General features: G+C 35.4%; 1 long non-coding RNA gene across 1 annotated transcript in view; it reads right to left on the bottom strand.

The window, feature by feature from the left end:
• The window catches only part of LOC147914358 (uncharacterized), a 110,424-nt gene that overhangs the window by 69,297 nt on the left and 22,361 nt on the right, over positions 1-18,766 (bottom strand). Inside the window, exon 2 of the long non-coding RNA XR_015555301.1 lies at positions 4,471-4,579. This is a non-coding gene — a long non-coding RNA (uncharacterized LOC147914358). The remainder of the gene's footprint in view (positions 1-4,470; positions 4,580-18,766) is intronic.

Below are 18,766 nucleotides of genomic sequence, written 5' to 3'. Positions count from 1 at the left end.
CATGTTCCTATCAGTTACTGCCTCTGGGGGGACGGGGAAAATGGGAAGTTGCTAATCAATGGGTTAAAGTTTCAGTGATGCAGGATGAATAGATTGTAGAGATTTGCTGTACAACATGTGCTTACAGTTAACAGTACTGTATTGCACAATTAAAAATCTGTCAGGAGGGTAGATCTCACGTTAACTGCTCTTACCACAATAAAAAAAGATTTTGGCAAGAGTGAACTTTTAAAATATATTTAGAGATACATCTTCTTTGGTGAATTTCTTATACATGTCTTTTGTCCTAATTTTCATTAAAATTGTTATTTTGTTAGTGTTCTTTATATATTAATTCCTGCACTATACACGTTGCAAATATGTTTCCTAATGGATCAAATGCTTTTAAAAATTTTTTTTAAAAATTCTGGGGGCCCAGTCTTTGTGTGGATCTCCATGCATTTGTGGGTTTTACCTCCAGGAACTACAACAGGTCTTCAAAGTGAAGATCTGAGTAAAGCTGCCTCCTGTTGCAGGCAGGGGAAGGAGAAGGGCAAACGTAACCATTTTGAAACACATTCAGAGATTCCCTAAAACAAAGGCCTGACCTCCAGGGAAAAGTACTATACCAGAGCCTTATGGGACCTGAGGGAAGCACAGATATCCAACAACAGCTCACACTAGCCTTCCTGGCTAGAGAGGTAGGGAAAAAAAGACCAAGAAATGCTTTTGAAGGTCACAGTCCAGGGACTGAGGCCCACTAAAAACAGAGATATAATCAATAATGACAGTGAATTAAAATCAAGATATCTGCAAGACACAGGCTCTATTTAAATTCTTAGAGAAACACAAACACAAAGGGGGAGGAAACAAACAAGGAAACAATCCTCTGTCACATTCATCTACAAGTAGTATTAAACATAGCCTAACTCCCGGCCAGATTAACATAAAACTTCACACTAAAGGCCTGTTTACCTTAGTGCCTATTACCTGATACATTTTATGTCCAGCTTTCCACAGAAAATTACAAGCCCTGCTAAAAGGCAAGAAAAATAGTGTCTGAGCAGACAAAGCAAGCATCAGAACCATAATCAGCTATAAGACAGATTTTGGAATTATCAGACAAGGAATTTTTTAAAACTATGATAAACACGCTAAGGATTCTAATGAAATGAACAGACAATGTGAAAAAACAGATGACTAATATAGGTAGAAAACTTGAAACTCTAAGAAAGAATCAAAAGGAAATGCAAGGAATTAAAAACACTGTAAGACATGACTGTTTCAATATATTGGACACAACCAAGGAAAGAATCAGTGAAATTGAAGATATAACAATAGTGCTTTTTCAAAATGAAAATCAAAGTGCAAAAAGAATTTTAAAAAAAGAAACAGAATATCCAAGAATTGTGGGACAATTACAAAAGGTGAAACATATATGTAATGGGAATAGGAGGAGAAGGAGAGAGAAATGAGCAGAAAAAATATTTAAGTAATGATGGCTGATAATTTTCTATAGTTAATGATATACACCAAACCACAGATCCAGGTTGCTCAGAAAACACCAAGCAGGATAAATAACAAAAAAAAGCTACACCTAAAGAGGTCATATCCAAATTGCAAAAACCAAAGACAAATAGCATATGTTGAAAGAAGCAAGAGGAGTCAAAAAAAATTTTTAAAAAACTTTTAGCTATGGAGGAACAAGGAAAAGAATTACATTGGACTTTTTGTCAGAAACCATGAGATCAAGAAGAGAGCAGACTGAAAATATTTACCATGTTGAAAGAAAAACCATCAACCTAGAAATCTGTATCCAATGAAATTATCCCTCAAAAGTGAAGGAAAAATAAAGACTTTCCCAGACAAACAAAAGCTGAGAGAATATGTCACCAGCAGACCTGCCCTGTAATAAAACGTTAAAATCCTCATAGAAAAAGAAAATGATACAGGTCTGAAACTTGGATCCACGTAAAGAGAGGAAAAGTGTGCGAGAAGGAATAAATGAAGGTAAAATAAAATCTGGTTTTTTTCTTATTGCTAATTGATCTAACAGTTAACTGTTCAAAGCAAAATCAACAACAGTGTATTAAATGATTATAGCATATGGATAAGTGCAATGAATGACAACAGTGTCACAAGGATCAAGAGGGAGGAATTGGGAATTCTCTGTTACAAGGTAACTGTACTCCCCATGAAGTGGGCAGTGTTATTTGCTAGTGGACTTAGATTAGTTGTAATTGCATATTGCAAATTCTAGTGCAGCCACTGAAAAAATTTTAAAAAGAAGTGAAATTCACATGCTAAGAGAAAATAAAATAGAAACATATAAAATGTTCAGTTAAAATCATAGAAGGCAGAAAAGGAGGGAAGATTAAAATAAAAAGAAACACATGCAACGAACAGAAAACAGAATCAGACATGGCAGATGTTACCACAACTATATCAATAATCACTTTATATTTTAGTGGTCTGAATAGCCCAATTAAAAGAGCCTATTAGAGTGAATTAAAAAAACTCAAGTATATGTTGTCTAGAAGAAACTCATTTTAAACATGAAGACATAGATAGATTAAAAGTAAAGAGATGGAGAAAGATATACCGTGCTAACACTAATTAAAAGAAAGCTAGAGTAATTAATCTCAGACAAAGCAGACTTCGAAGTGAAGAAAATCAACAGGGATAAAAAGAGACATTATATAATGATAAAGAGGTCAATTATCTAAGACATAACAGTCCTTAATGTGTACGCACTTAACAACAGGGCATCAAGATACATAAGGCAAAAATTGATAGAACCTCAAGGAGAAATGAATGAATCCGCTATGATAATTGGAGACTTCAACACCTTTCTATCAGTAATTGATAGATCTAGCAGTTAGAAAATAAGTAAGGATGGAGTTGATCTGAAAAGCACCATCAATCAAATTGATCTATTCAATATATCAGAATATATATTCCAATCCTATCAGAATATATCATCCAATAACAGCAGAATATGCAGTCTTCTCAAGCTCACATGGAACATTCACTAAGATAGACCACATTCTGGACCCTTAAATACACTTTAACAAATTTAAAAGAATGGGACTCATACAACGCACGCTCTCAGACCACAATGGAGTTAAATCAGAAATCAGTAAGAGAAAGATAGCAGGAAAACCCCAAAATATTTGGATATTACACAACATTGTTCTAAATAATACATGAGTGAAAGAGGATGTCTTAGAAATTTTAAAATATTTTGAATTAAACAAAAACTGGAAGCAATAAAGATATCCTTCAGTAGGTGAATGGATAAACAAACTGTTCAACATGCATACAACTGAACATTATTCAGTGATAAAAAGAAATGAGCTATCAAGCCACTAAAAGACGTGGAGGCGTCTTAAATGCATAGTATTGCTAAATAAAAGAAGACAGTCCGAAAGGTCAACATTCTGTCTGATTCCAACTATATGACATTCTAGAAAAGGCAAAATTATAAATACAGTAAAAAGATCGGTGGTTGCCAGGGGCTCAGGATGGGGTGGGGCATAAATAGGTGAAGCATTGGGAACTTATAGGGCAGTAAAACTCTCTGAATAATACTATAATGGTGAATACATTTGTGAAAACCCGTAGAATTTTACAACACAGTGAGTGAAACAATGTAAACTATTGACTTCAGTTAATAATAATGTTCCAATATTGTAAGTGTAACAATTGTACCACACCAATGCCAGATGTTCATAATTGTGGAAACTATTTGTGTATGTGGGGAGGGAGAGTATGTGGGAATTCTATATCTGCTCATTCGTTCTGTAAATTTAAAACTCTTAAAAAAAAACAGTCTATTAATCAAAAAGCAAGATTAGCATGTGTTGGAAAAAATTGAAGAACCACCAAGAATAAAGGCAAGGAGACCAATTAGAAAGCTACTAGGGTTAAGTTAGAGGATGATGGTGGTGGTTTGAAACAAGGCAAGAGCGATGAGGATGGAGTGGAATTGAAAAACTCAAAATACTATGAGAGGGGGACAGAGAGAGAGAAAGAAAGAGAGAGATTTTTTTAAAGGGTGGGTGGGAAGAAGTGACAGATAAGAGGAGACCAGTTGATCCCTCAAGATTCTGACTTAGCAAAAAAATCTTCAGCAATCATCAATATACCACTATTGTACTAGAAAAAAATATCCATGGGTATTATAGATATTCATATTGCTAGGAATCAATAAACATTGCTAGTAATCTCACTAAAAATAATAGATTGTAACTATTTTGAAGTTTTTTATGGAATTTCAAAGGCTTATAGAGACTTATTCTATCATCGATGATGGAAGATTCTTAATACAGAACAGTGTCTAAACCATTTGCCTTGTAGTAAGACCTTATGAAACATGGATTTGGATCAGATCTACTCATGCTTTGTGTAGTAGAATTAATTGATGTTGACCACACTGGCAATTTAAATAAATCAGTATTGCTGTTGAGCAATGGTAAGACAGACAGTTACCTGTGATGTCAAGGTAGGAGGCTTTCTGTGATGTAAGTTGTGGAGTTGCAGCAACATCTACTTAAGCTTCGTGCCTTTTTGTCTTTGCTTGTACTCTTGTTGTCAAAATCTGTGATGAACAGAGGAGAAAAGATTTATTGATATGTTTTCCTGTCATACAAATAAGATATATAGAAATGGATGCTTGAAATACTCATTAATAAGACATGGGTTGTCAGCATTGTACAGTAGAGCAGGCTAAATCCATTACGATTAAGGGCCCCCATCTTAAAGGTAATTTGCTCTAAAAGGTAGGCAAGCAGCCAAAAGTCCATAACCCTACTTGCATTGGAAAGATTTGGGAGAAAGAAAGAAGAGACAACATTTTATTTCAGGGAATTGTTTTGTAGGAAATGCCTAATGTATTTTTCTGTGTGTGTGTGTGTGTGTATGTATGTGTGTAGGTATATGTGTGTAAGTATATATGCAAAGCTAAATTAAAAGCCACAGTAGAGGTCTATTTGTACCCTTTCACTCAATATGAAATGTGGTATTCAGTAAGGATTAAATTCAACTAATAATTTTGACCTCCTGTGAGGAATCCACAGAAATAGAAATGATACATTTTCCTTGAAGACATTTATTTGAAAGTTTTGTTTAAATGATCAAATAAGCCATCTTAGACATTTACTTGGCTCTGTTTAATCCGATATTGCTGACTTCGTAAAAGAGATTTCCTGTAAAACATCAAGTTAAATTTATTCACATTGGTGGTCAGATTTCTCAACCAGTTAGGATTGTATTCATCTACATGTAAAGAAAACCCTATTATAATATGGTTTAATTTTGCTCCCAGAACAAGTAGTCCAAAGATAGTTGCCCCAGACTGTTCAGCAGTTTCATTATGCCGATAATATCCACACAACCTCTCTGTCTACTCCACCAGCCTTATCACGTGGCTTTCCTCTTTGACTCGTTGACCCATGGTCACAAGAAGGTGTTTCAGCCTTAAATTCACATTCTAAGAAATAAAAGGCAAAGACATAAAAAGAATACATGCCAGCACAAGCTGTCTTTAAAAAATTTTTAAAACAGGAAAGCAATAGCATTTCCAGAATCCTAATCCAATTGACTTGTGTCTATGTCTCACTGACTAAGTCTAGGTCTCATAATTACCCATCGCCATGAGGCAGCTGCAAAGCTAGTCTTTTCTAATCTGGGCACACTGCTGTCCCAAGCAAACTTACAGTCTTGGTAGTAAGTATTAGGGGGAGAACGTTCATTGGGTAGACACCTAGCCAGATCTATAATACTCTTCCCACTTTAAACCCCACTTGAATGCCTTATTCTCACTTTCACATTTTGAAAGTGTTCATACCATCTTCAACTTTCAAAGACAGTGACACTTCAGGAATAATTGTCTTCTTGTCTAGAGACTTTGGCAAAAACAAAGAACTATTCTTGCAGACAGGAAACAGAAGTTCTTCAAAGTAAACAAAATTTTTATGATTAGGTTATAACCAAATATAACAGAAAAAATTCTGAGAAAACTCAAGCAGTATTCTACATGCTATGATTGGGCACAAATGTGTCCATAGTCTCTGGTAATATCACTGCCTCCCTAACACTTGTAGAAAATCCAGGTTCCCCATAGCTACAATCAGTGTGGCATCCTAGACTTTTTTCACTTTTTTGCTACAGCGGGTAGGCTTTACTACTAATTTTTTTAAGAAGCTGTGTCTCATGAGTATTATACTTTTTGAGAGATGTTTTTCAACTACATTCATTTACCCCATTTTTTAAGAAGACATCTAATATTAGTAAATATTTATTGAATAAATCCATACCAGAAGGTAGAATTTGTTTCAACAAAGAAAATTACAAGGCAGTAGATTTTATTTTAATGTTAAGAAGAACAAGATTATAATCTGTGAAGGCAAAAATGCTGTCATCTCTCATGAAAGTGTTGAAGCCCAAACTGAGAGGTGACCCACCACAGTTGTTTTAGAAGCAAGTTGGAAATAAATTGGAAAATTAAACACATCTTTAAACATTCTTTCTACAATATGATTCTATGATACAAAACAAATCAACTATGCTCTGAGTTCCTTGAGAGGAGGGACTTTGTCTTACTCATTTTTATACTCTCAGTGAAATACCTGGCTCAAATTTATTAAATAAAAATGTCACTTTGAGTTTAATCAATATTGTCAACGATACTTATTCTCTGTGTGTATGTCAGGGTCTGGTCAGGACATGGAAGCCACACTAGTAATTTGTACAGGGAATAAAGAACGGTTAACTATGGTGTTTAATCATGGCGAAATGTGGCTAACAGCTGACGGGGTAGAAGAGAATTCTAAGGTAAACAGAAGTAGCAAATGCATGGAGAGGCTGCCTCCCCTAGGAGTTGAGAGAAAAGTAAATAAGGAGAAACATACAGATTATGAGAGGGAGAGTCAGCCCTCTGAGAAGATGTGAGGGCTGTGGTTAAGGACTCCTCACCCACCTGTGTAGTGAAACCTACTGCCTGCCACAAACTGAGCCACTCGCCACCAAGTGAAAAGCAAAAACCAAGAAGGGGCAAATCCTTTCTTCTTCCTCCAGCCCCGCAACCTCCCTCTGTGCTCGACCTTGGCAGAGCCTAACACTAAGCCACCAGCAAAGAATAAATGTTCGTTGAGTCCAACTCCAGCAGCACAAAGTAGGACAAAGAAGTGTGGGCTTGGTGCTAGAAGCGATAAATTAATCACTGGCCCACTCCAACTTTTCCCAAGAGTATTTAAGGCAGTTTTCAAAGGAGCATGTCCTTTAGCAACATAAAAACAAACAAATACATAGGAGAATAGTCAGAAGTACATAAGGGTAGGAAAATTGAGGTGAAGCCAGAGGTTTTATGAGTACACAAAATACATGCTTTAATGGCTGGTACCTGTTTTGATCACATTATCAAACTTAACTCTCACAAAATCCTTGCAAGATAGATGTTATCCTCAATTTTATAGATGAAGAATCTTCCTGAAAATCACGTCGTTTTTAAATTGCAGGGCCAAAAATGGTTACACACCAAAGTTTATCATTTTCATTATATGGAACTACCTCCGTGGGATGTGTGAGGAGTTGAGACAGGATTAGGAAGAAACAGATTCAGAAGGGAAAGTGCTGCGTTTGCTCTTTATTTTTTCCTTTTTATTGCTCGGCTGTTTTTCATGGGCAAATTTCTTCACCAACATCTCTAGCAATACAATATATTAAAACAAGACATGGAGACTCAGCAAGTGTAGTAACTGCATATTACACACAGATGGAACTAGCACACAAACCCCAACACTCCTCACGGGAGTAGTAGAATCCAGTTTTCTCTTTCAAATAAAAAAAATCAGAAATTTGTAGCTATAGACCTATCTCTACTCAAAGTTAAGCTTTCAAACCATGAAATCAACAATTAATATTTAAAGAAGAAATAAAAGCCAGGTCAGCAGCAGGCATCCTTTAGAAGTCATCATAGAGACTATTTTTATTGATACTTTCATTTTGTTGACCCATTTTTATGTACTTTTATTATAGAATACCTTTAGTCATACACTCAAGAGCATCATTTCAAAACTCTTTTAAGAAAAAGATAAAAATTTCAGGCCCCACTGAATATTTTATCAGTGTTCAGTAGGAACTAAACAATAATGATGAGCCAATCTTGAGTGTAGGGAGAAAGCAATTGCTCCTATGTGCAAGGAAAATGCCACACAGTGTTCATCTGAGTAAGAGAGACACTTGTTATTATTGTTCAGACTTAGCCAATTTTGTCATTGCGGTGAAAAGCTTACATCCCAAGCAAATTCAGAATTTGTTCTTGTCATTGGATTTTTTGTGTAACTTAAAGACTGTCTAATACAATCTTTTTTTTATAGCTTCTGCCATCTTTATTGCAATACACAGCAGGTGCATAATGAACAGAGTGAGGTGGACAATTTGACACAAGGAAGTAAACAGGGTCTCACGTGTCTCTAAGATGAGCTGGGAGGGGAACAGTGATGAAGAACCCAGGAATTGACTTCATTCAAAAGCCAAGGTCTCATAGAAGGAGTAATTAGGCAGATCAAATGAGATTGCCTATATGAGAGCATTAGAGAAGTGGTAAATTGTGAAGATAAACACTCAAAATGTTGAGTCATAAATTTGGTGAGTGCAGCCTTCCTGAGACTGTAGACAGTTTAGCTTCTTAGGGGGATTATTTTCCTTATTTTAAATATAAGAGAAAATATAACAAGAATAAATGAAAAACTGTTATCAATGACCCATAATTTAATCTACCTAACTACAATTTCATTTTTGCGTGTTGTATATATTTTACATGGTTACAATCACAATGTCTGTGATAATTCTATTTCCTCTTGGCAACACGTAATAGATACTTTTCTGGTTTCTTATTAGTTATCACAATTTTAAAAAATAATATTCCATCCTATTGAAGTCACATGATCTAATTATTATAACATTTAATTAGTGTTAGTTCATTTCCATATCTTTTTACCTTTTAGGCAATTGTATTTTCTAAGATGTTCTAAATGCCAGTGATTAAATTTAAATAGTAGGGGAATAAAAAAGGAAACAGCTGGCAGGTATAACCTCCTTCTTCCATTGTCTCTGCCATGTTCTCCAACAGCATTGGATGAATGGAAGCCTTCTGAAGACTCTTTCTATCCCCCCCATTTTTTATATTGTGGTAAAATACACGTAACATAGAAGTTATCACCTTAACTATTTTTAAGTGTACAATTCAAAGGTATTAAACACATTCTGAATATTGTGAAACCAGCACCACCATTTATTTCCATAATTCTTTTCATCTTGTAACATTGAAACTCTATATCCTTTAAACAATAACTTCCCATTCCACAACACCCCCCCCCCAACTTCTGGCAACAGGCCATTCTACTTTCTGTCTCTATGATTTTGACTATTCTAAGTACCCATATAAGTAGAATCATACAGTATTTGTCTTTTTGCGACTGGCTTATTTCACTTATCCTCAAGATTCATCCATGTTGTAGCGTATTTCAGAATTTCTCTCCTTTTTTAAGGCTGAATAATATTTCATTACATGTATATACCACATTTTGCTTATCCTTTCATCCTGTTAATGGACACTTGGGTTGTTTCCATGTTTTCGTTATTATGAATAATGCTGCTATGAACATGGTGTACAAATATCTCTTCAAGACCCTGCTTTCAAGTCTTTTAAGCATATACCTAGAAGTAGAATTACTGGATCATATGGTAATTCTATTTTTAATTTTTGGGGGAACTATCATACTGTTTTCCATGGCAGCTGCACCATTTTATAGTCCCACCAATAGTACACAAGGGTTCTAATTTCTCCATATTCTTGCCAACACTTTTTAGTTTCTAATTTTTGATAGTAACCTCTCTAATGGGTGTAAGATGGTATCTCCTTGTAGTTTTGATTTGCATTTCCCTAATGATTACCGACGTTGAGCATCTTTTCTTGTGCTTACTGGTCATGTGTATATCTTCTTTATAGAAATGTCTAATCAAGTCTTTGCCCATTTTTTTTTTTTTTTTTTTTAAAGATTTTATTTATTCAGTTTTTTCCCCCCAAAGCCCCAGTAGATAGTTGTATGTCATAGGTTCACATCCTTCTAGTTGCTGTACGTGGGACTCGGCCTCACGTTGGACGGAGAAGTGGTGCCTCGGGGCGCTCCCGGGATCCGAACCCGGGCCGCCAGCATCAGAGCGCGCACACTTAACCGCTAAGCCACGGAGCCGGCCCATCTTTGCCCATTTTTAAATGCAGTTTTTTGTTGAGTTTTAGAAGTTCTCTATATACTCTGAATGTAATCCCTTATCAGATACGTAATTTGCAAATATTTTCTCCAATTCTGTGGATGCCTTTTTATTCTATTGATAGTCTTTTGATGTATATATTTTTTTAATTTTCATGAAGTCCAATTTGTCTATTTTGTCGTTTGTTGCCTGTGCCTTTGGTGTCATACTCACGAAATCATTGCCAGATCATGTGTTGTAAAGCCCTTGCCCTATATTTTCTTCCAAGAGTTTTATAGTTTAAATTTTTGATCTGTTTTGAATTAATTTTTTGTACATGATGTTATGTATTATCCAACTTCATTCTTTTGCATGTAGATATCCAATTTCCCAGCATCATTTGTTGAAAAGACTGTCTTTCCCCTTGAAAGGTCTTGGCAACCCTGTCAAAAATCATTTGACCATGTATGCAAGGATTTATTTGGGGGCTCTCTCTTCTATTCCATTGGTCTGTTTGTCTGTCTTTATGCCAGTACACACTATTTTGACTACAGTAGCCTTGTAGTGTTTTAAAATTGGGAAGTGTGAGTCCTCTAACTTTGTTCTTCTTTTTCAAGATTGTTTTGACTTTTCTTAGTCCCTTGAGATTCCATATGTATTTTGGGATGGGCTTTTCTATTTCTGCCAAAAAATCATTGGGGTTTTGATAGTTTTGCATTGAATCCTTAGATCACTTATGGTATCATTGACATTTTAACGATATTAAGTCTTCCAATACATGAGATGCATGTCCATTTATTTATGTCTTTAATTTCTTTCAGCAGTGTTTTATAGTTTACATGCACAAGTCTTTCACCTGCTTGGTTAAAATTAATTCCTAAGTATTTTATTCTTTTTTATGCTATTGTAAATGGAATTGTTTTCATAATTTCCTTTTCAAATTGTTCATTATTAGTGATCAGAAATGCAACTTATTTTTGAGTGTTGACTATATCCTGCTACTTTGCTGAATTCATTTATTAGTTCTAACAGTTTTTATGAAATCTTTAGGGTTTTCTATCTATAAGATCATATCATTTATGAGCAGAAATAATTGTACTTCTTCCTTTCCAATTGGGAAAGGATATTTCTTTTTGTTGTTTTGTTGTTTCTTTTTCTTGTCTAATTGCTCTGGCTAGAACTTCCAATACTATGTTGAATAGAATTGGTGAAAGTGTCATCCTTGCCTTGTTCCTTATTTTAAAGGAAAAGCTTTCAGTCTTTCACCATTGAGTATTATGTTTGCTGTGGGTTTTTCATATATGGCTTTATTATGCTGAAGTAGTTTCCTGCTATTCCTAATTTTTTGAGTGCTTTTATCAGAAAAGGATGTTGAGTTTTGTCAAATGCTTTTTGTGTGTCAATTGAGGTAATCATTTTTCCCTTAATTCTGTCAATGTTAACATATTACATTGGTTGATTTTCATATGTTGAAACATCCTTGCACTCCCGGAATAAATCCCACTTGGTCATGGTGTATAATCTTCTTAATGTGCTGCTGAATTCATTTTGCTAGTATTTTCTTGAGGATTTTTGCATCAGTATTCATGAGGGGATATTGGTCTGTGGTTTCCTTTTTTTGTAGTGTCTTTGTCTGGCTTTTGTATCAGGGTAATAGTGGCCTCATAGAATGAGTTAGAAACTATCTCCTCCTTTTCAGGTTTTGGAAAATTTTGAGAAAGACTGATGCTAGTTCTTCTTTAAATGTTTGGTAGGATTCACCAGTGAAGCCATCAGGTCCAGGGTTTTTCTTTGGCAGGAGATTTTTGACTACTGATTTAATCTCTGTGCTACTTATAGTTCTATTCAGATTTTCTATTTTTTCTTAATTAGTCTTGGTAGATTTTAGGTTTCAAGCAACTTGTTCATTTCATTATTATTCAATTTGTTGGTGTACAATTGTTCACAGTACTCTCTTACAATCCTTTATATTTCTGTAGAATGAATCAGTATTAATGTCCCTAATTTTATTTCTGATTTTAGTAATTTGAGTCTTCTCAGTTTTTTTCTTAGTCCATCTAGTTAAATTTGTCAGTTTTGTTGATCTTATGGTTTCATTGAATTTTTCTTTGTTTTTCTGTTCTCTATTTCATTTTTCTCTGCTCTAATATTCATTATATCCTTCTTACTTCTAGCCTTAGACTTAGTTTGTGCTTCTTTTTCTAGTTCCTTAATTCTTAAAGTTGTTATTGATTTGAGAACTTTCTTGTTTTTTTTTTTTTTTTTTTTTTTTAAAGATTTTATTTATTTTTATTTTTTCCCCCCAAATCCCCAGTGGATAGTTGTGTGTCGTAGCTGCACATCCTTCTAGTTGCTGTATGTGGGACTCGGCCTCAGGATGAACGGAGAAGTGGTGCCTCGATGCGCACCCGGGATCCGAACCCGGGCCGCCAGCATCGCAGCGCGCGCACTTAACCACCAAGCCACAGGGCAGGCCCTCTTGTTTTTTAATGTAAGCAGTTAGAGCTATAAATTTTCCTCTTAGCACTGCTTTTGCTGTATCCCATAAGTTTTGGTATGTTGTGTTTTGATTTTCATTAGTCTCTAAGTATCTTCCAATTTCCCTTGTAATTTCTTGTTTAATCCTCTGGTTGCTTAAAGTGTGTTAATTTTCACAAATTTGTTAATTTTCCAGTTTCACTTCTGTTATTTATTTTTATCTTCATTCTCTTTGGTCAGGGAAGATACTTTATATGATATCTATCTTTAAAAATCTATTGAGACTTAATTTGTAGCCTAACATATGGTCTATCATAGAAAATGTCCCCTGTGCACTTGAGAAGAATGTGTATATGGCTGTTGCTAGATAGAGTGTTCTGTATATGTGTATTAGACCCAGTTGGTTTATTGTATTGTTTAAGTTCTCTATTTCCTTACTTATCTTCTGTCTGGTTGTTCTATCCATTATTGAGAGTGAGGTCTTGAAGTCTCCAACTATTATTGTGGAACTATCTCTCTTTTCAATTCTCTCAGTTTTGCTTATGTATTTTGATGGGCTGTCAGGTGTGTAAATGTTTATAATGTTATATATTCTTTCTGTATCAAAACCTTTGTTAATATATACTGTCCTTTGTCCTTTAAAACCTCTTTTGTATTAAAGTCTATTTTGTCAGATATTAATATAGCCATCTCTGCTCTGTTTGGTTACTATTTGCTTGGAATATCTTTTTCCATTCTTTCACTTTCAATCTATTTACGTCCCTGGATCTGCAGTGAGTCTCTTGTAGACAGTATATAGTCAGATCATATTTTTTATCCACTCTGCCAGTCACTGTCTTTTGAGTGGAGAGTTTATTTCCATTTCAAGTATTTGCTGATAAAGAGGGACTTACTTCTGTCATTGTGCTGTTTGTTTTCTATACACTTTATGGGTTTCTGTTCCTCTTTTCCTACATTACTGTCTTCTTTAGTGTTTAGTTGATTTTTTTATAGAGAAACGTTTAAATCTCTTTCTCCTGTCCTTTCATGTATATTCTGTAGTTATTTTCTTTGTGGTTACCATGGGTATTACATTTAACCTTGTAAAGTTATAACATTCTAATTTAAATTTACACCAGTTTAACTTCAATAACAAGCAAAAACTCTGCTCCTTTAACAGCTTCATCCCTACCTCAATTTAGTTGTTGATGTCACAAAATTACCTCTTATGCATTGCATGACCCCAAATATTAAGCAATAATTCTTTTAATTGCATTAGTCTTTTAATTTATGCAGAAAATAAAATGTGGAGTTACAAATCAAAGTCTCAATACTAGTTTTTACATTAATAATTACGTTTTTTTAACGTATTAGCCTCTTAAATCATACAGAAAACAAAAAGCAGAGTTATAAACCATTGTTACGATAATACTAGCTTTTATAACTGTCCCTGTATTTACCTTTGTTTAGATCTATATTTCTTCATATGGTTTCAAGTTACTGTCTAGTGTCCTTTCATTTCATCCTATAGTACTTCCTTGAGCATTTCTTGTAGGGCAAGTCTAGTGGTACTGACTCTCTCAGCTTTTTGTTTATCTGGGAATGTCTTAATTTCGTCCTCACTTCTAAGGATAGTTTTGCTGGATATAGGATTCTTGGTTCACAGTTTTCTTCTTTCAGCACTTTGAATATATAGGCTCACTGCCTTCTGGCCTCCAAATTTCTGATGAGCTATCTGCTGATAATCTTATTGAGGATGTCTTGTATGTGACAAGTCATTTCTCTCTTGTTGCTTTCAATATTCTCTGTTGTCTTCTGCTTTTATAAGTTTGATTATACAGTCGTGTGTCTTGCATAATGACATTTTGGTCAGTGATGGACTCCGTATACAATGATGATCCTATAATATTAGTACCATATAGTCTAGGTGTATGGTAGGCAATACAATCTAGGTTTGTGTAAGTACACTCTATAATGTTTACACAACAACAAAATTGCCTAATGGTGCATTTCTCTGAACATATTCCTATCATTATGCAATGCATCATGACACGTAGTGTGTTTCGGTGTGAGTCTCTGAGTTCATCTTACTTAGAGTTTGTTGAGCTCCTTGGATGTTTATATGCATGTCTTTCCTCAAATTTGGGAAGTTTTCAGCCATTATTTCTTCGAATATTCTCTCTGCCCCTTTCTCTCTTCTCCTTGAGACTCCCATGATGATATACTTGTCTGTTGATGGTGTCCCACAGGTCCCTTAGAATCTGTTAGCTTGTTTTCAATATTTTTGTATTTCTGTTCTTCTGACTAGATAATTTTCAACTGTCCTGTCTTCAAGTTTGCTGATTTTTTTCTTCAGCTTACTCTAATCTGCCTTTTAATTCCTGTAGTAAATTTGCCATCTCAGTTATTAAAATTTTAAGCTCCAGAATTTCTGTTTGGTTTCTTTTCAGATTTTATATCTCTTTATTGATATTTCCATTTTGTTCTACATCATTTTCTTGACTTTCTCCACATCTTCCTCTAGTTCTTTGAGTATCTTTACGACAATTATTTTAAAGTCTTTGTCTAATAGATTTTCCATCAGGTCATTTTCAAGGACAATTTCTGTTGATTTATTTTCTTCCTTTGAATGGGCCACACTTCCCTGTTTCTTTGTATGTATTCTGGTTGTTTTATTTAAAATGGGACATTTGAATCTAATAACGTGGTAACTCTGGAAATCATAACCACCCCTTCTCTATGGTTTGCTGTTTTTTGTTATTTTGTTTGTTTATTATTACTTTTTTTTTTATCACTGTAGGCTGTCTCTGTGCCATGGATCAGCCTGAGGTGTAAAATTAGGTCTTCTTGGGTCTTTTCTGATCCTTTGCCTTTCCCTGGGCATATGTGGTCACTTTCTAATATTCTCCATACATGCAGTTGCTTTTGAATGTTTTAGTCTTTAATGTCTGTCTCGTAAATAAGTAAAAGGAGAAAAACGAAGGAGGATAAAAAGGAGACCAGCCCTTTAAATCCCCTAGAACTCACTTTAGCTGAAGGGAGAGGTGCTTGCAACAGTGAGGGGAGGCCTCAGTGTCTGCATCTCCATGATCAGAAGCAACACTCAGCAATCAGAATAGAAATCTTTGATACTTGGAGGACAAAGTCTTTATTGCCCACCCGAGATCCCACAAACTGCATGCAAGTTGCAGCAGGGACATAAGCATGGCTGCCTGCCTCCATCAGGAATGTGGGTTCTGGGAAGCCCCTGCTGAGCTAAGAGCTGAAATTAACAGAAATTAATCCACAATTTACCTATCCAAGCCTTCCCTTAGTAGTTGCAAGCCTTCAATCGAGTCTGGATTTCCAAAATAGTAACATCATACAGATTCTGCCAGTGCAATTGTTTTCTAGGTAGGGAGACAGATTCCTGGTGCTTCCTACTCTTCCCTTTTCCCAGAATGCTCTCTGATACAATCTTAATCACATATTCGAATCTATGAGATACTTGGCTAAATGAGTACAATCTAGCCACTCTGATAATTATGTGACCCTGCAATGACGGTTGAAGCTCTGTGGCAAAAACCCTCCTAAGGCATTTCTGTTAGTAGGTATCACCTAGTATGATAGCTTTTTTCAAGTCACTAAAATAAGATATTGCGTCAGTGTATGCAACAGTGACTGAAATTAGCCTGACATCTCAAATGAGCCAATAACTTAAAAAGAAGACAACTTAAAATGGACATGGAGTCAGCATAAGCCTCATTATGATATATTTACTTAACTCCTACAATGCACAAGACACTGTGTTATACGGCTGGGGGTACAAGTAAGAGAATGGTTCTTTGCCTCAAAGAGTTACAGAATAGTTAACATCTGTTTGGTAATGTGGTAGAACCCAGCCAGATGTCCACCACTTCCATTTCCTCCTCCAGGATGTGAAGAAAGACCACATTTTCCAGCTTCCCTTGCATTTAGTTTGATGTCATGTAACTGGATACTGCTCAAAGCAATGTAAGTAGAAATTGTGTATGCCACTTCCAGACAGGCCATAAAACAGCCTTTCTAATCTTTTTCACTCTCTGTATTTCTTATTGAATGCCAGGGTTCCAGCAAAGTATTCCACTGAAGGTGTAGAAGCTAACAGCACCACAAGATGGAAGGAGACATTACCACATGGAATGCTGCCTGCCAAACACTCAAAGTATGGCTTAGTTGAGAAATATATCATTACTGTGTTAAACCACTGATATTTGGGAATTAATTCTCTCAACTAAAGAAGCAACTATTATGTGTCAAGCACTGAAGGTGGGATAAATCAGGGAAGAATTTATAAGTGAGGTTACATTTTAATTGATAATGAAGGAAAAGCAGTACTTAAGTAGAAACAAGAAACCAAGAGTTACAGACAGGAGCCACAATACGAGCAAAATAACAGCAGAAATGCTCACATTTTCAAATGGATAAAAAATCAACTTAGTTAAAGATTTGTGTAGGGTGAGCCAGGGTTGGAAAATTATTAGGGGTCAGATCATATAAAACACATGATAAGAGGTCAAGGAGTTGGAGTTGGAACTAATCCTATAGACCAGAGATTGGCAAACTTTTACTGTAAAGGGCCAGATAGTAAATGTTTTAGATTTTGTGGGCCACATCATCTCTATTACAACGACTCAACTCTGCCATTGTAGGCGAAAGTAGCCATAGACAATATATTAATGAATGAAAGCATCTGTTTCCCAATAAAGTTGTATTTATAGATACTTAAATTTGAATTTCATATAATTTTCACACATCAGGAAATAGTATTATTCTTTTGATTCATTTTTTGCAACCAATAAAAATGTGAGAATCATTCTCGGCTCACAGGCCATACAAAAGCAGGCAGTGGGTCAGATGTGTCTCACAGGCCATAGTTTGCCAAACCCTGCTACATGTAATGCAGCACCATGGGAAATTTTCTGAACAGAGTAGGGATTGGCACATCAGTGACAATTAGCGCTCTGCGTCTTAACCTGGCAAAGTACACAGACAGATATCTGCAGAAGAGCAACTGGAGAAAAGGAGAATAAGAAGCACATCAATGTCAACGCATAAGAGCTTGGACTATTTTGTTCCCAGCAGAAAGGAAGGGAACTATGGATAGAATGAGAGGAGAGTGTCAAGGTTCACTGGAGTATTTTAAGACCAGATAATTGAAGGAATAATGGTATCAATAACCAGATTAGAGCAGCCCAGGTAAAAATTAGACCAGGTCATCAGTTCCTAACCAAACAAAGATATATTACTCCGTTACGAAGATCTCAAGTGACACACATAATTCAGTTTTACAATTATATCTGTATAGACTTTCCTGTCGTGGTCTCTCATAATTTCTCTCTAAAACCCCAATATACAGAAAAAACAAAAACTGGTCAACTAGTTATTGACAAGATCTGAGGATTTCCATAAACTACAAATCCACGGGTAATATTGGGGTGGAAGATAGGTATTTTACCCATGCTTTGTACACGTGGCTCAAAGATAGTAAGAATATAAATTAACCTTCCCACAAAATATGCCTGCTGGCTCAGAATCTTGCGGTAGTGTTCTAACTATTATAGACAGACAGGCAGATAGAAAGACATATAGACATTCAGACAGAGTGAAACTGGATTTTTATCCCTCTGTAGCAGGAGTTGACGAACTTTTTCTGTGTAGAGTCAGATAATAATATTTTAGGTTTCACAGGCCGTGAGGTCTTTCTGCAGCTATTCAGCTCTGCCACTAACACATGGAAGCAGCTATAGACGATATGTAAACAAATGGGCATAACTATCATCCAACGAAACTTTATTTATAAAATCAAAAGATATCCTATAGTTTGGTAACGTCTGCTCTATAGCATATCACAATTTTGTTTTGCTTTGCTTTTTTTCAGGTAGCCTGAATAATCTCTGTGACCCTTACCACTCCATAACCACCACCACTGCTGATATCACTGTGACCTTGACTCATTTAATACTACTCATCCTTAAGTTTCACCTTACTTTTTACTTTCTCTGGAAGGCCTTCCCTTACCTCACTCATAAAATAAGATTCCTCATTTTCTATGTAG

This window comes from Ceratotherium simum, chromosome 20 (genome assembly GCF_057802395.1).
Source record: "Ceratotherium simum simum isolate JZ-2026a chromosome 20, ASM5780239v1, whole genome shotgun sequence".
Lineage (NCBI taxonomy): Eukaryota > Metazoa > Chordata > Mammalia > Perissodactyla > Rhinocerotidae > Ceratotherium > Ceratotherium simum.
The sequence above is the reverse complement of the archived record's forward strand: the minus strand, read 5'-3'. Positions and strand labels throughout refer to the sequence as shown.